Below are 18,767 nucleotides of genomic sequence, written 5' to 3'. Positions count from 1 at the left end.
CATCTGTTTGCTGTTAATTTACTTTTGCATCTCAGTTCCCAGTGTAGGAATAACTAAATTAAAACTTAATCCAAGGATGCACGGAGGTGAAAAATCTTTATTAGTCACAATACTATAGGTGTGTGTGTGTGTGATTTGCTTCTAACCTATAGTTCTGAGCCGCTATGTATTGACAAATGAATATGAGACATTTATTGGCTCTGTGGGACTCGCACGAAGGGCTTTGATTGGCTGGAACTCCTGCTTTGTTTGAAGGTTATGTGAAGACTTTGTCATTCACCGTCAGCACGCTGACAAGCTCTGTCCTCTGAAAGGCTTGTCTAGATTCTAGCAGACAAACACAAGACACACGGCATGTGATGTTCAATTATTTTGTCCCGTCACTATCACTCATTAAAAGGCCTGCATGATCCACAGCTTTTGTCACTGGTCACTCAGGGTCCCAGGATTGGCAAGAGTTTAATAATCAATAAATACTATGCGACTGCATGAATTGGAACATAGATCTCTGCAGTTCTGCCTCAAAACCAGGGCTTGCAAGATTCTGCAAATATGCAACAAAGGATAGGGTGTATTATTTAGTAAGGCATATGGACGGATGAATCCATCCATTTCAGTTTCTCTCATTTTCCCAGTCTCGGGTTCAGTTTGCCCCATTTCTGTGTCAGCTTGCAATTTTGTTTAAAAAGTCCTCGTGAAAAATCGACAGCATTTTAGGGCACATTTGAAGCTTCACCTAATACACACACTTCTGTAAAATGTTAAAAGGCACAAAAAGCCATTGGTTGATAAGGGGGTAGGAAGGAATATGAAATCCTGGCCCTGCTATGAACAAATGCAGAAGATTACCTGATTTACGAGGATTTATAAAATTTCAAGGTGCCCAAGGCAGAAGACTCTGCAGGTAACAATGAGTATATATTTGATTATGGGCTTAGGGGGAGAGACAGAGAGAGAAAGAATGGTCCATCAAGTCTCAATCATTTTTTTAGAAACTGTCCTGAAAATAGACGTTTTCCATTACTGGTAAATAGAGCTTGCACTGTGGAAAAAATAAGATTGCAATTCCTGGATGCAACAGGAAGTGACACTTCTTCTAAGTTCAAGTTTAAGGATAGTGTAGGGATTGCAAACATGGTACCCTCCTGGTTTGGGGAGGGTACAGCTCCTACCCACTCCATCCACAGTTGGACATGCCGTCTGGGGCCGAAGGGAGTGGTAGGCCAACAATATCCAGAGGGGAGCACATTGGCTATCACTTAGAATCATAGAAGGTACCACAAGGGTCATCTAGCCCAATCGTCTGCAATGCAGGAATCTTTTGCCCAGTGTGGGGCTCGTACCCACAATTCTGAGATCAAGAGTCTCGTGCTCTACTGACTAAGCTATCTGAGCTGTATCTCTGATATCTCTGAGCTATAGCTCTGATATAGTGGCATGTCCATATCCCGGCATTCCATCCCAGTTGCAGCTTGCCTTTGTACAGAGCTCAAACTTCGGCCTCTGTGGTGAGAGGTATACTTCATGGTTCTGCTTTTGAATGTTTGGCTTTTTTTATTTTATAAATGTCCAGTTTCAAGCCTTGCTCAGTAATCAGCTTGCTTTTAACTATGCCTTGCACCATGTTTCTGCACCAAGAAGTACCAATGATCTAGAATTATTTTAAACATTTGGGGCGCTAAACTGTTTTAGGGCTTATCCACACTTAATTTGCCATTTGCCCTGATTGAGCTTTAAAGAAATGTACATGTGTCCTCTCCACCCAAAAACTTTCTTTTTAAAAGGATCAATGTGTCTTTGAATTTGTAAGGTCACTTCCAGGTGATCAATTTATTGAACATTTATCCTGATTTGTTGCAGGGAGGTTAGATGCTGTTTCGTCAAAGCAGGTATAAATCTCACATTTCCCCATGCATTTTCCCATGACTTTCCTTATAGAATTACCATATTTTCCCATGTATAACACACCCCTGTGTATAAGACACCCCTCTTTTTGGGGACTAAAAATTGAGAAAATGGGGGGAGGTTGTACCGTGTATAAGACGAGCCCAAAATTTTAGCATAACTTTTAAATAAGAAGAAGAAGAAGAGTTTGGATTTGATATCCCGCCTTATCACTACCCGAAGGAGTCTCAAAGCGGGTAACATTCTCCTTTCCCTTCCTCCCCCACAACAAGCACTCTGTGAGGTGAGTGGGGCTGAGAGACTTCAAAGAAGTGTGACTAGCCCAAGGTCACCCAGCAGCTGCATGTGGAGGAGCGGAGACGCGAACTCAGTTCACCAGATTACAAGTCTACCGCTCTTAACCACTACACCACACTGTCATATACCTAGTCATATACACAGAAAAATACGGTACTTTTGGGGTGGGGAAGCAGGTTGTTCTACAAAAGCTACAACGCAACTTCGATTGTGCAACCTGAATTTGCCAGTATTGGACCGAATCCCACCTGAACGTAGCAGAAGTAGTCTGGAAGTGTCCTAAGTTCTGAATTTCAGCTTCCAGCTGCAGTGGGGAAAATATTGACAATTCCCTTGTTTTGCGGAGCAGAAGCACAAATATTCAGTTTTCATACTTTTTTATTTGGGGGGGGGGGATCTTGGTTTTTAATAATATCCTGGCTGAAGCTGATGGGAGTTGTAGTCTACAACATCTGGAAGGCACCAGGTTGGCAAAGGCTGCCATATGCCATCCTCCTATGAAAGCTCAAAGAATGTGGAATAAAAGAACTTAGCATAAGACACCCATGCAGTTAAGTGAATAGCAATCACCCGACATATACTACCAGTCAAGACAATAATCCAATTTACACTGTGTAAATTGAGAAAGGAGTGCAAGCACAAACTATGGAGAGAGAAATGGATGTCTGTATGGGTCACCCAGCCCTTTAAAGGTAAAGGACCCCTGACAGTTAAGTCCAGTCGCAAACGACTCTGGGGTTGCGCCGCTTATCTCGCTTTATTGGCTGAGGGAGCCAACATTTGCCCACAGTCAGTTTTTCCGGGTCATGTGGCCAGCATGACTAAGCCGCTTCTGGCGAAACCAGAGCAGTGCACGGAAATGCCGTTTACCTTCCCGTTGGAACAGTACCTATTTATCTACTTGCACTTGACGTTCTTTCAAACTGCTAGGTTGGCAGGAGCAGGGACCGAGGAACGGGAGCTCACCCTGTCACGGGGATTCAAACCAAACCGCTGACCTTCCACTCAGCAAGCCCTAGGCTCTGTGGTTCAGACCAAGCGCCACCCATGTCCCATGGCCCAGCCCTTACTTCCAAATAAATATGTTAACAGTTAATTTAATTAGGCGTTTGATATATATACCTTGTCTTTACACAAAAGAATTATTTTTTGTGTCTAGGATTTGGCATGCCAGTTTTGTTCCCTAATAAACCCACATTCTCAGGAAAGAGATTAGGATCTGGACAAAGGCTGTTGGCATCACAGATGCCAGACAAATGTCATTTTCTGGCTACATTTGAAAACCCAGTGCTCTGAAACTTCCCCCTGAGTGGAATTAATTTGCCAGAAAAAAATTAATTCACAGAGTTCAGCTCATGCAGTGGCCTAAAAAGAAAACAAGAAAACAACTTCAGAATTCTGCTATGGCTCATCATACTTGATGAAGGTAATGAAGGCAAAAGGAAAGAAAGAAAGAAAGAAAGAAAGAAAGAAAGGAAGGAAGGAAGGAAGGAAGGAAGGAGACAAAGCTAATAATTTTGCATATGTTGGGAGAATCATAGAATTGTAGAAGGGATCCTCAGGGTCATCAAGTCCAACCCACTGTAATACAGTAATCATAACTAATTGTAGATAGTAAGTTTCCTGTACCTCCATTAATTCTTAATTGTCCATATGACATTCTCTTCTTAATCACTGCCTTCCCACCCATTTCTCTCCCCCAGTCTGGATTTTCTCATACATTCTCCTTTTCAAGGTATCCATGGGCACATAGGTGCCAACTCCCTGCAGCCCTGGGTGCCCGAGCACCCACAAAATTCCCCATGAAGGGGCCGGGCAGCCACACATATCAGTGCCAGGACCATGCACACTGCATGACACCCACAGCCAAGGGCACCCATGGTTGTGGGGCCAAGTTGGCACTCCTGTGTGGGCATGAGAATATTTGGATTGAGGGAGGGGAGTGCTTTATTTTAATAAAAAGGAACAAAATATATCGTTGATTTTTAACAACATGAATGGCATGGGCATTAGGGGAGTTTTCTAGAAGGGTTGTGAGATCTCTCCCACCCCAAACACTGGTAAGGAGGGAGGAGAAACCTGATATTGTTTGCATTTTAATGCAAAGCTACCTAATTCACATTTCTCAGCTCCATGGTAGGAGGCAGTAATGGTTGCTAGAAACCACAGGCGGGGAAAGTGGAACTGAGTTCCAATCCTGCTTGCAGATTTCCCACAGGCATCTGACTGGCCACTGTGAGAACAGGATGTTGGATTAGATGGGCCATTGGCCTGATCTAGTAGGCTGCTATCTTCTTCTGAACAAAACACAACTATTCTCTGAAATCTGCACTTCTCCAGACCCCCTTCCCTTTTTTTGCATTTCCCCATTTTTTTCTCCTCCAACCAGTTCTCAAAAAACAAATGATTGGTACAAGACTGCACATTTTGGAAAAAGTATGCATAAAAATTAATGTATGTTAGTGAAAATAAAATTTAAAACACATTATTTTAGAGGAAATTGCTTGCAAAAAGGTCCACCGTGGTCAGAAGTGCATTCAAAAATATGTTTATTAGAGGAAATTCACACTTAAAGTTCTGGTGAATTTTTGTGAGGATTTTTTTATTAAAAAAAAGAATTCGCAAGTTATTGCAAAAATGTGAAGAACTGGATTTATGACAGGAGAAGAGACAGAGAACATAGATTGGCAAATCCATCCATAGGTGCCAACTCCCTGGGGCCCTGGATGCCCGAGCACCCACAAAATTCCCCATGAAGGGGCCGGGCAGCCACAAATTTCAGTGCCAGGGCCATGCAAGCTGCATGGCACCCATGGCCAAGGGCACCCATGGTCTTGGGGCCAAGTTGGCACTCCTGACTCCATCCATCATTAACTGCTGGTCACCCTCCAAAACTCTTGCCACTTCTGCACAGACCTGTGTACAGTTTGGCATTGGTCTTCCATGGCTGCCCACATGACATTGCTGAAGATTTATCTTCCTTTGCTAAAACGAGTCATTGGATTTATCTCTTTCAGTATCATAGGTCTTCATTCAGTCAAATAAACCATATTTTGATTACCACCCTGGAAAGATATAAATGCTAAATACTGTTTAACTTTATTTTACGAGATGGAAATATATATATTTTTTCCTTTTCTAGTGACCTTTTATTGCCTTGCGAATAAAAAAATAATTTACCCGGCAGAAATAACAGCCAGAGGAAGAGGCGATTTATGAGCATGCCAACTCCACTAAAACCAAAGGATAAACATAATGGTCTCAGAACAAAAATAGTGGATTATCTATTTTGGTAGTCTCAAAACTCGGGGGTGGAAAACCTACATTGGCTCCCAAAATCAGAGGCTACCTCATTTCATTACTCTGTAGGGGAAAGAGCGTTTGCCACTTCTCTCTGTATTTAAAACTCTTGCCTGCTAACCAGAAAAAAATTAACTGGATTAGTATGAATATACAGTACTTTTAAAAAGCTTGTAACTGTTCATGAAATGGGAGAGGAAGTGGAATCAGCAGCTACTTGGGGTCATAACATGTCACTAAGGATTGCTTTTGTTAGTTCTACATTTTGCTTTGCTGAAGGCTTTTTGGAGGCTCAGATGAACCCCACCCCATTCACTGAAAGAATGGATCGTGGGTGTTGTGGGGGCAGAGGCTAGATTTACCCCTTCCCACCAATATGCCCAGAGACCGTGTCCCCCACCCCATTCCATCCATGTGTTATGCCAGCATGTGAAAAGTATCTACACACATATCAAAGTATTCACGCAGGACAGGGCTGGGGAGCTGTTGGCTCTCTAAATGGACTACAACTCCCATAATCCCTAACAGTTGACTCCGCTGGCTAGGGATGATGGGAATTGCAGTTCAACAACATCTGGAGGGCCGAAGGTTCCCCAGCCCTGACAGAGTTTCCAAGGTCATTCCCCCTCAGATGGAGGAACTGTTTATGTGTAGTGACCTTTCCACACGCTGTCTGAATGTGCAGATAGCGGGTGGGCATGGCTACCAAGTACATTGGCAGGGGGGACACAGCCAACCCACAATACTACATAACAGTGCTAATGCAGTTCTTTCAAGATGGCATGATCTGAAATCTCCTTCTTGGAACTTACAGAGTGGTCAACAGCATGCATTTTTCAGCAAAAAGGCCACATTGGGAGGTAGAAGTTCAAGCTGCAGAAGCAGCAAAGGGTGCAAGCCCATCTACTGTGGACCAATCTTCACATCTTTGGCCAGATGGATCACCTAACAGTAGCTCCTCCATGCCATATGAATTTTAGTTAGCCTTTATTCAGTCTGCAATTATGCTCAGTAGTAGGATATAGGTGCTGCAAGCTGTGATTTGGCGTCTAGCGCATTCATTCAAGCCGTGAGGTTTATGAATGCAAATGAGCTGAAGTCTTCTAATTGTTGTTCCTATTGGAGGTCGCTTCTCTCAGGAAGAGAAGCGTGTGGCAACATTGTGAAGCGGCCCATAAATGGTGGAAAGAATGGATCAGAGCAGTTTCAGAGTGGTTCAGATAGATTATAACAATGATGATGCTTCTTTTACTTGGGCATAACCTGTAATAATAATAATAATAATAATAATAATTTATATCCCACCCATCTGGCTGGGTTTTCCCAGCCATTCTGGGCAACATAACAAAACCTCAAACACTGAAAAACAAGATATCCTATACAAGCAACAAACAAACCAATAAATCAATAAAAACCAATAACAATGATAATAACAAGTTTACAGTTATACCCAAATTAAAGTAACCACCAAGCCCAACTACACAGTTAACCAACACCAAGCCGACAAAAATGAAACAGACGAGCCAAAATTAGAACCATTTAAAACATTTTAAAACATTTTAGCCAGTTGTCCCATCCCAAGAGTTGCTCCAGCCCTGTTTCTCTGGCCTCCCAGGAGCCTCTTTTAGCTGTGCAGGGTGAGTGTGGGCCAGGTGGGAATTGGCCTTGTAGCAGGGATCAGGTCTTCCTTCCAGCACTCAGGCAGCATCCTGTGGGGCCTTCCTTTTTGATCAGAAAACATCTGCATTAACTTTGTTTTGGAAAAATCCTTCATATTTCTGGAAGCTCATGCACTTATATTCCTGCGGTGTGGGGACTAACTGTTGGACAGGAAAAGCATGCAAAGAGACTTACGATTCAAGGCTAGAAGGATAATGCCTGCCATCCATGGATCCCACGGTCTGAAGACCTTCCTGCACTTGAACGTATATGTTATCATCATCGATGTTTGCACGGAAGAGCTCCGCCGGCAGCACGGCCCAGGGAAATATTTCAGAGGCTGTTGAAGTTGCTCATCTCAACACGAGTCTCTTTTCAAGTGCACGCTGAAAATTCCAGTATAAATATTTATAAGTGTATAAATGCCTGATAGAATGTAGAGTTTAATTACATTCCATTATTTATAAGAAGCCATTTATTAATTTATTTAAAATGTACATTTTAAATACAGCGCCCTAACGCTCAGCCCGTTTCAGATTTCACTGGCCATTCGATAGGGAACTTGAAAGGAAAGGAGCGTCGCTGGGATATTTAAGCGCTCGGCACAAATATTGTTTAATGAACGTGCAGAGATTTACCTAACGGCCTCTTTTTGCAGCCTTGGCTCTAGATCGGGAGGGCGAGAGAGCTCCTTCCTTCCAAAGGGAGCTTTAGAGGGAAAGCAGCGGAAGGAAGCCAAAATCAAGGCAATCCAGGTGTGCAGATCTTTTGGATCGCCATCTTTTGTTCACAAGCTCTTCCCTGCCCTGTGATCACCCCAGAAGAATTACAGCCCAGACTTAGGCTGCATACACACCATACGTTTAAAGCACATTCTACGCCTAAATAATTCTGGGAGCTGTGGTTTGTTAAGTGTAGCTCTGTATGGGGTAAGCCATAGTTCCCAGGAGTCTTGGAGGGATGTGTGTGTTTTAAATGCGTATGACACAGCCCTTGTTTATCTTAGTCCCCATCCACACCATACATTTAAAGCAGTATCATACCACTTTAAACAGTCATGACATTCCCCCAAGAATTCTGGGAGATGTAGTTTGTTCAGGGTGCCAAGAGTTGTTAGGAGATCCCCCAATTCCACACCCAGAGCAATAATTCTCAGAGTGGTATACCAACCACTCCCTCTTCACAGGGAATCCCTAATGGAATTTCAAGACATTTTATTCTCCTGGAAACCTTTGCAAATTGGGACTCTTCTGTTGTTTGGGAGATAATTCCAAGAGTACTGATTGTACTGCATATGCAGATCAGTGCTAGAAGAAACATTTCTTTCACCTGCAGTCATAGAGACAGAGTCGTAGAGACAGAACAAAACTGCCACCTTGGATTTGCAGCCATTGCATGTTGCTAGAAGTTTGCCGGTTTGCCAATGCAGTACCGTAGTACCTCAGGTTAAGTACTTAATTCGTTCCGGAGGTCCGTTCTTAACCTGAAACTGTTCTTAACCTGAAGCACCACTTTAGTTAATGGACCTTCCGCTGCTGCCACATGATTTCTGTTCTCATCCTGAAGCAAAGTTCTTAACCCAAGGTACTATTTCTAGGTTAGCAGAGTCTGTAACCTGAAGCGCATGTGTCAGGGACTCAGCGGGAGCGCAGGGAGGAGAGGAGATGGAGAGCGAGGGGGAGCAATCCGAGGGCAGCATAGGAGAGGATGACAGCAGCCCGATAGATTCCGTGAGCCTCCCCAGCGAATCGGAAGATTCACAGAAGGGGGCGCCGATGGGCAGGGCAAGGGGCGAGCCAAGGGGGACACCCCAGAAGCAAGGGGCCAGCGGGGACTCCCAGAGCAGCAGTTGGAAATCAGGACCAGCTTCCCCACCAGAGCGCAGTGGGGGGGAGGAGTCCCAGGTATCAGAGCCCACATATTCACCACCAGCGAGAGAAGATGAGTCAGGGGTGGCCACGCCTCCATCGGAGAGCGAGGGAACGGTCAAGAGGAAAGTTGCAGGCTGGGCGCGCGCGCCAAGTTCAAATGTACAGGCGAGCGGCACAGAAGGTAGCCCGGATAGGGAACCAGGTCCTAAAGCCCGCCGGAAGGAGGGGGAAGAATCATCAGGGTCAGCGTCAGAGGAGTCCAGAAAGGATGAAACCCTAGCGGGCAGGAGGGCCCAGAGGAGAAAGGAACTTAGGAAGAGGTGGAGCAAAGTGAGAGTCTTAAACTGGTGTGGAAGGGGCGGAGACTCAGACGGGACTTCGCCGGTCTAGGGTTGAGACGTAGAGCTGCGCGCTGCGGCTTTAAAATGGAAACTGAACCTCAATAAAGACTTTTGTACATAACTACAGCCTAGCGTTGGTCCTCTGTGAGCTGGGACATAGAGGCAGCTCTGACAGCATGTAACTTGAAGCGTATGTAACCCGAGGTACCACTGTACAAACCTTATCACCAGCTGGGTGGCTGGTTAGCTATCAGAGTCCTTTCTTATTGATCTGCCTGAAATCTTTTCTCACTTTGCAGATGTGAGTGGCTTGAAGGAACGCTACCTGAAATGTTTAAGTTCCATATTCCTGAAGCCAGCTCTTAAGCTGAAGGTGGTTAGGCATCTCTAAGGTACTATCAGTCGGCCTGGTCATAAATCACTGAGCCTTGTTGTTTACTACTCTGACTGATCTCCAGAACTAGGATCAATGCAGCTCATTCCTCAGATCTGAAACAAGCACATGTAAGAGAAGATGTCAGGAAAGACCGTTTTAAAAAGAAGGTCACGCCTAACCATGTCTAAGGCCCTAGAAATATTTCTTACAGTCCCCCTGGGGAAGATCACATTGTGTTGCTTGGAGGGCGACATTGTGCCGGCTGGGAAGACAACAAGTCCAATCGTTTTGTGTTGCTGTTGTTATTTTAATGGATCCTGTAACACAAGGGTGAGGAAAGTTTCTGCTGAGAGCCACATTCCCTTGGAGGTAATCTGTTGGAGGATGCACTTCAGCCGTGGGCCATAACGAAGGTGGATGGGCCACTCCTTTGTCTTTCCATTTCCCCCCTTTGTCTCTTTCTCATTCTCCCTCTCTCCTGCCACCTCCCTCCTTCCTCCTCCAAACCTGGTGGGCTGCTGAGAGAGGGGTAGATCATCAGTTGCAGGAAAACATGGGAGGGGAGAGTGCTCTTGTGCTTGAGCCCTGTTGGACTCATGTTCTTACATTTTTCACTTTTGATCAAACAAAATAATTCCCTGCCACTATTTCATCTCTCCACCCCTTTTGGTTCCCCCTCTCTCATCCTTCTTTCCCTTTGGGCTCCTCCACCCTAGTGTAAATTTACCAGGGGTCAGCAAACTTTTTCAGCAGGGGGCCGGTCCACTGTCCCTCAGACCTTGTGGGGGGCCGGATTACATCTTGGGGAAAAAAGATGAACAAATTCCTATGCCCCACAAATAACCCAGAGATGCATTTTAAATAAAAGCACACATTCTACTCATGTAAAAACACCAGGCAGGCCCCACAAATAACCCAGAGATGCATTTTAAATAAAAGCACACATTCTACTCATGTAAAAACATGCTGATTCTCAGACCGTCCGTGGGCTGGATTGAGAAGGCGATTGCCTTTGTTTGCCTACCCATAATTTAGACACCCCATCCATATACAGTGGTGCCTCGCAAGACGAAAAGAATCCGTTCCGCAAGTCTCTTCGTCTAGCGGTTTTTTCGTCTTGCGAAGCAAGCCCATTAGGGTCTTAGCGGATTAGCGCTATTAGCGGCTTAGCGGCTTTTAGCGGCTTAGCGGATAAGCGGATAAGCGGCTTAGAAAAAGGGGGGGAAAGGGAAAAAAAGTCGGAAAAACTCGCAAGACATTTTCGTCTTGCGAAGCAAGCCCATAGGGAAATTCGTCTTGCGAAGCACCTCCAAAACTGAAAACCCTTTCGTCTAGCGGGTTTTTCGTCTTGCGAGGCATTCGTCTGCACCACTGTAGCAAGTCTCAGCCATGATTTCCCCTCCTTTGCACACTCACTTCGTATATAAGTGGCTTGTGGGCTGGATTGAGACACTCCCCCTGAAGGTAACTGTACAGATGCACATGCTGAGATTTGTGTGATCTGCATGTAGACCTGATTTTGAGGGGTGAGAATGGCCCAAATGCTAAGCATTACATTTGATTCCAAATGAAGTCCAGATGGTATCCAAATACAGATGAAAACCTGCTTCTTGATGTCAGGAACCATAATGCAAAATAAGTAGCAAATAAACAACATTCCAAAACCCATAGTAGGTTTGATGGGTGCCCTTAAAACCCACTGCAGGACAGATAATAAGAGTGATGGTTTGGTCCTTTCCCATCACAATATGAGAGAATGTATCTAGGGATCCAGAAGCAGATGTTTGAAATCCTATACTTAGATGCCTTCCGGGTTTTTTATAGTACAAAACGTAGGCCCTCCCTCCTTGTATCAATAAGGATAATGAACCATTTTAAAAGGCAAAAGGGTTATAACTGTGGAAGCAAACACTACCTCTATAGTGTGCATACCCAATGATGGTCATCCGTCCCCATCCCCCATCCCCCAATCTCTTTTATAAAAGCTTCCAGGCAAGCAAAATTCCCACTAATTAATGCTGATTGCAGTCCTCTTTGAGAAGAAATAATGGAAAGGAATCAGCTGATGAAGGAAATGAATGGTTTCCAATTACAGCAAATGATGATAAATAGAAACACATTGGAGTTGCTTACTCTCACACTAATGCAAACTGGTCGGTCTAATGTATATTTGTTTGTTTGTTTGTTTGTGCTCTCTATCTCTCTCTCTAAATAGGGCAACTTCTTGTTCCAAATCCAATGTTAAAAATGATCAATTGGCAGGAGTACATCTGTCTGATCAGCAAGCAGATAGCAACGCTCAATGGTGGTAAGGAGACAAATGCCAGCTCAGCTTAAACTGCTACCAATCTCTGCTTCTTCACAAGCTCTGTTTTGGGTGTTTATTTTACTCGCAAGACTCTTAATTCTCACAAGGAAAGCAGGGGGGCATCCTCTCTGGCCCCCTTCACCGCATCAGTGTCCCATAAGTTGAAAAGTGGACGGCCTTCGCAGCAGGGAGACTCCCCTACTCATGGATGTAGTGTGAATGGCCTGTCTCTTAAGGGACATGTCTGCCCTGTAATTCAAAGTGCCTGTGTGAGTGTCTGGAGGCGGTGGCAGCTAACTGATGCGTGGCAGCTAACAGATTGAGGTTGAATCATGATAAGACAGAAGTACTGTTTTGGGGGGACAGGAGGCAGGCAGGTATGGAGGACTTCCTCGTCCTGAATGGGGTAATTGTGCCCCTGAAGGACCAGGTGCACAGCCTGGGAGTCATTTTGGACTTGCAGCTGTCCATGGAGGCACAGGTCAATTCTGTGTCCAGGGCAGCTGTTTACCAGCTCCGTCTGGTACGCAGGCTGAGACCCTATCTGCCTGCAGAATGTCTCACCAGAGTGGTGCATGCTGTGCATGTGGGGCTACCTTTGAAGGTGACCCGAAAGCTACAACTAATCCAGAATGTGGCAGCTAGACTGGTGACTGGGAGTGGCCACCGAGACCCTATAACACTGGTCCTGAAAGACCTACATTTGCTCCGAGTATGTTTCCAAGCACAATTCAAAGTGTTGGTGCTGACCTTTAAAGCCCTAAACAGCCTCAGCCCAGTATACCTGAAGGAGCGTTTCCACCCCCATCACTCAGCCTGGACACTGAGGTCCAGCTCCAAGGGCCTTCTGGAGGTTCCCTCACTGTGAGAAGTAAAGTTACAGGGAACCAAGCAGAGGGCCTTCTCGATAGTGGCGCCCACCCTGTGGAACGCCCTCCCATCAGATGTCAAAGAGAACAACGACTACCAGACTTTTAGAAGACATCTGAAGGCAGCCCTGTTTAGGGAAGCTTTTAATGTTTGACAGACTACTGTATTTTAATATTTTGTTGGAAGCCACCCAGAGTGGCTGAGGAAACCCAACCAGATGGGGGGGTATAAATGTTGTTGTTGTTGTTGTTGTTGTTGTTGTTGCTGTTGCTGTTGCTGTTGTTGTTGTTACTTATTAAGTCCTCTCCCATCTCTGGGTGTATGTACCTCCATAGCTCAGGGGGAATGAGTTCAACCCCTCGCCTTGCTTGGGTAGCAAGTCCAAGCTGCTAGGTTGAGTTGCTGTCGTGTTGACATAAACACAGCCGTTGACATTCTCCTGACTCCTGCAACTTCCTGGCATTAGGGCAGACCTGGTAGTCAGTAGTTTTCATGATTCTGTCCTGCTTTTAATGTTTATTTTATTAAATAATGTTTTTTCTGTTGCCGCGCACCACTCTGATATGTAAATAAGGTAAAGGTAAAGGTACCCCTGCCCGTACGGGCCAGTCTTGACAGACTCTGGGGTTGTGCGCCCATCTCACTTAAGAGGCCAGGGGCCAGCGCTGTCCGGAGACACTTCCGGGTCACGTGGCCAGCGTGACATTGCTGCTCTGGCCAGAGCCAGAGCCAGAGCCGCACACGGAAACGCCGTTTACCTTCCCGCTGGTAAGCGGTCCCTATTTATCTACTTGCACCCGGAGGTGCTTTCGAACTGCTAGGTTGGCAGGCGCTGGGACCGAGCAGCGGGAGCGCACCCCGCCGCAGGGATTCGAACCGCCGACCTTTCGATTGGCAAGCCCTAGGCGCTGAGGCTTTAACCCACAGCGCCACCTGCGTCCCTGATATGTAAATACCTTTATGTAAAGTGTGCAAATACTTCTATAAATAAATAAACAGAAGCCTCTGTGAGAGGCCAAATGCTAATTTGAGAGAGAGGGAAACTCCTTTCTCTTCCACTTCCCTTCCTGCTTGTAGTGCTGTTAATTGCACAGATTAATATCAGTTAATGCCTATGCCATAGTTTTAATGAAACTGAATGGAAAGCAGATAGATTCTCACGTGTATTTCCATTGTCTATACGGTACACATTCTATGAGGGATCAACAATCACATTGCCCATGTCTGCATTAGATCTGTTGCAGCTGTGCAAGCATCTGTGGCTACTGCGGGAATGGATAACGCGACAATATCTGCTCTTCCCCGGTGGCGACAGGCAGCCTTTCTTTAGCATTTAAGTTTCCGGAGAGACGCCTCGTTATTTCAAATTGATGGAGAAGGAAAGGAATCTGAAAAGACACCAGATGAAGGTAGATTCTAGTGTTGTATTGGGGGAGAGGGGGAGCAGTTCAAGAACAAAACAGCTGGATTCTCCAGGTTGAAAGTATCCATATTGCAGCCTGTTCTTATACTGCGCTGCTTCATAATGAGTCACATCACGGATCCATCTAGTACCATATTCTCAACATGGATTGGTAGCAGTTTCAGGTAAGGGGCATTGAACTTGGCACCGTCTGCATGAAAAGCAAGTGCTCTACAAAGGAGCTTTTACGCTCCTGCTCAATGGATGCCAAACCTTCAGCTGATTCATATATAGTTGTTGGTTTTTTAGTTGGGATATATTGGGATGAGCACAGTATCACCTCATTCTCTCACAGGGAAGTGTTTCTATGACTGTTGTGAGCATCGTAAAACGGTAAAAAAGGGGTAAAGGACCCCTGGACAGTTAAATCCAGTCAAAGGTGACTCTGGGGTTGCAGCGCTCATCTCGGCTTTCAGGCCGAGGGAGCCGGTGTTTGTACACAAACAGCTTTCCTGGTCGTGTGGCCAGCATGACTAAACCGCTTCTGGCACAACAGGATACTGTGATGGAAACCAGAGCACATGGAAATGCCATTTACCTTCCCGCCGCAGTGGTACCTATTTATCTACTTGCACTGGCATGCTTTCGAACTGCTAGGAAGCGTGGAAAATTAAGCTTCGTAAATGAGAAATGATACTTCTCAAAAAGAACTTCAGGTGTGAACAGGTTATATCCCGCTAAGAAAAATATCTGACTGAAACTATCTAAATGAAACACAGTTGGTTTTGCCCCATACCTGCAGTGTGGGGTAGGTAAGGATGAAGCTCAGCCGTAAGTGAGTTTTGCAGGAACTGCCGATCCGGTTTGACAAAGGGGGAAAGGGTAACCTGACATCATTGTGACATCAGGTGATTGACAGGACACTGACCCACCCACTCACCTCTCACACTTGATATGTTGCAGGGTGGGAGAGATAAAGATCCAGGCTGCTGACTGGATGCAGTTCCCCACTCCTGTGATAAATAGACGCCAGTCAGCACGGCTGTATTAAACTAGAAAAGAACAGCTTTGGACATTATTGCAGGAGTGCTGTCAGCTGAATGGGGCATCGTTCTTTCATTCTGCCAGCAGAGCTTCCTGTAACACCTAAAGGAGAATCCGAACTATTATTTATTCATCATAAACCCACATTAATAACTAAATTATTAACCCAATTTATTTATAGACCAGCCTTCATTACAGGGAATCCCAGGATGGTTGCCAATAAGTGTCTTAAACACAACAAAACACATGACTGCATAATGAAATGAAATGTTTAAGTGGGACAGTTACTAGCCCTCTACACTTTCCCATCTCCGGCGCTGTATTGGTCTATAAAGGGAATTGAGGGTCACCTAGAGGGGGGGGAAACCTTAAGTGCTTCCTGTTTCCTGGTGCCACCCTCCCCTGTATTTGGAGCCTGGCAGGCCATGCATGGAAGCGCTCAGACAATACTATGCCACAGGCCTGTTGCTCTCTGTGAACTGCTTGCGAACTGTTTCCAATTCAAAGTGCTGGTTTTGACCTATAAAGCCTTAAATAGCCCAGGGCCTCAGTACCTCAAGGACTCTGTCTCTCCCCATATGAACCAACCCGGACTCTGAGATTGTCATCTGGGGTCCTTCTTTGAGTGCCCCCCTCCAGAGGACAGTGGTGGCTCACCTAACATCATCATTACATTCCCTATCAGAATAGGCTTTGTTTATGTTCCCAGGACGTCGATTGTATGAAGCATATCCTATTGCATTGTGGGCAATATGAGCAAGCAAGGGATCAACTGATCAAACCCTTACAGGCAAATTTGCCGGGAAAATCTGAAGCCTCCCATATTAAATATCTTTTGGAAGGCAGGTCAAATGACATTACACTGGCCACAGCAATGTTTCTTTTGGAGGTTATAAGAAACAAAGACCACTATGCCCTAGAAAAATACAAAATGACTGCCTTGGTTTCTTTCCTCTGTCTGTCTGGTCGTTTTAACTGTATCTAGTTTTGAAATTGTTTTGGACCGCAATAAAGTTTTGATTTGATATTTTCAGGTGCCAGGCAAAAAACATTCCTTTTTAACCATGCTTTTAACTATCTACAGCTTTTCCCTGTGGGTGGGATGTTTTAATGTAGGGGTTTTAAAAGAAGTTTTATTATGTTTGTTTTGGGGAGTTTTACTTAACATATTGTAAATCGCTTTGAGTTGACGTGGCAAGAAAGCACCAAATAAATTTAATAAGTAATAATAATAATAATAATATACATCAGTCTCAGGTTGCTCAGGGCTTTGTAACTAAAAACATAAAATTGTGGCTGGCAACATATAGGCAGCCAGCCAGCACAGATCCCATAGAACAAATGTTAAATGGATGCATGCAGGAGCACCTCTCAGCAGCATTCTGCAACAGCTACAATTTCCAAACCAACTTCAAGGGAAGCCCCACGTAGACTGTATTACAGTAGTCAAGACATGAGGTTACCAGGGCATGAAGCTTTGTGGCAAAGCTATCATGGGCCAGAATCAGGGCATATTCAACATCTGCCATCTGTGCCTTTCCTCCATGCTAAAAAGTTTTGCAGGCTGAATGCAGAAGCCACACATGCATTTCAGCGGTGGCACTTCAGATAATGTTTAAAGCCCCAATGTCTCTCTGTTTTTGAATCCAGTCTGTCTCAACATACAATAGAGTCCAGCAAGTCGTACAGGTGGATTGCAACAGGACCAAAAGGTGTAGGTTTGTGAATGTTTTGGAGAGGATTTTCTCCTTCCTAGTGCACAGCAAAAGTTTGCATTCAATTAGTTTGAGAGTATTTGCTTCTCAAAGCTAAAGTGTTCTGTTTTGCTGAGCTGGGTCATCAGTGGAAGAGCGTAACATCCATCTTGCGGCCTACTTGAGTCAGGTCTTTTAATTAATGACTTGGGAATCTGCTTTATCTTTTAAAAAGATAAAATCTAATTGTGGTTCAAATTAGACTGTCTAATGAACGTGACCACAAAGCAATCGATCAAAAGATATAGGGGGAACAGCGGTGACTACATTAAATAAGCCTCTTGTTTGTTTTGCATAAGTATCTAAGAGGATCATCACTAGGTATATTGATGCTTTCTTTAGTGGAATTTCAGCCAATTATATCCGTGTGCCTCCAAGACTTTTAAGCACACATTTAAAGAATTGCAAGAGCCAAATAAATGCATTGTTCACACGCTTTTTTATATGTAGTGTAGGGAGAAAAATACTGAAGGCATGAACCAGCCAAAGTTAGGGCTTCTAAAAACTAAAGATGTCAAAGGGAGTGTTGATCACATTCTGAAGTCTGCCCTGTAGGAATCAGCGGGACTCAAAAGCGCTCTGGTTCTAGGCATTTGTTTTTTCCTCAGAAAGTTACCTCAGTTTCATTAAGACCATAAATACTCCCTCACTCATACACACTTGAAGATTCATGTGGCAGCATTTACTCAAACACCCTCTGTCTGATTTTCCTTTTCATGATACAGTCCCCCAAACTTCAACTTCCAAGGCCAAAATAGGCCAGATGTTGCTGTGCTTATGACCAGTTTTCTGGTTTCCCACAGACATCTGGTTGGCCACTGAGAGAAGAGGATGTTGAATTCGATGAGCAGTTGGCCTGATCCATATGTCTTATGTGAATGCATTTGTATATTTTTATTTCAAAACAGTAAATAGCTGTGATGGGAGGCATCAATGCAGATTGGGACTGCTGTACAGGGGGAAAGGAATTAAGCCTTTTGGCTGTGCTGTTTTCCCACTCGACCCTCCCTCCCATAACCCCCTCAGGCTGCTATTTGCCCGAGATAGAAAATTGCTGTGAGCCCAAATTGCTGCTTCCCTTCTGGGCAAACAGCAGCTCAATGATAGAGGGCAGTGTTTTTCTGTAAGGAAAACTAAGAGAGAAAGGGTGAAGCCCCTTTGCATCCACTGCGGTACCACAGCAGCTATTTGCGCGCGCTCTCTCTCTCTCTCTCTCTCTCTCTCTCTCTCTCTCTGTGTGTGTGTGTGTGTGTGTAAAGTTAAAGGTAGGGAAATACAGTCCTGCATTTCACTTATCATCTAGTTCAACATGGTTGGCCTTAATGCAGTTTCAGCTGTTTGTTTCTAGAATTGTTTAGTTTTATGCATGGTCCTGGCCCCAACCCCCAGCCAAGTTAAGCCTTTACTGACAAAGAAGCACTTACAGGAGCACAGCTCTAATAGTGCTCTAGATACACACGCATACAAGCTTTAGCCTCTAGGCCATGGGTAGGCAAACTAAGGCCCAGGGGCCGGATGCGGCCCAGTTGCCTTCTCAATCCAGCCCGCAGATGGTCTGGGAATCAGCGTGTCTTTACATGAGTAGAATGTGTCCTTTTATTTAAAATGCATCTCTGGATTATTTGTGGGGCCTGCCTGGT

At 44.8% G+C, this 18,767-nt stretch overlaps 1 long non-coding RNA gene across 2 annotated transcripts; it reads right to left on the bottom strand.

The window, feature by feature from the left end:
• Nucleotides 1-14,180: 14,180 nt before the first annotated feature.
• Nucleotides 14,181-16,082, bottom strand: LOC307200107. 2 transcript variants are annotated; one of them, XR_013832326.1, is made up of 3 exons: nucleotides 15,928-16,082; nucleotides 15,270-15,475; nucleotides 14,181-14,315 (listed from the first exon to the last, which is right to left on the bottom strand). It is a non-coding gene; the product is annotated as an uncharacterized lncRNA (long non-coding RNA). The 2 variants fall into 2 exon arrangements; XR_013832327.1 differs by having other exon boundaries at nucleotides 15,962-16,082.
• Between the last annotated feature and the right edge of the window lie 2,685 nt (nucleotides 16,083-18,767).

The sequence above is a fragment of the Podarcis cretensis genome (assembly GCF_951804945.1).
Source record: "Podarcis cretensis genome assembly, chromosome: 12".
NCBI lineage: Eukaryota > Metazoa > Chordata > Lepidosauria > Squamata > Lacertidae > Podarcis > Podarcis cretensis.
This window is presented reverse-complemented; position numbering and strand designations above follow the sequence as displayed.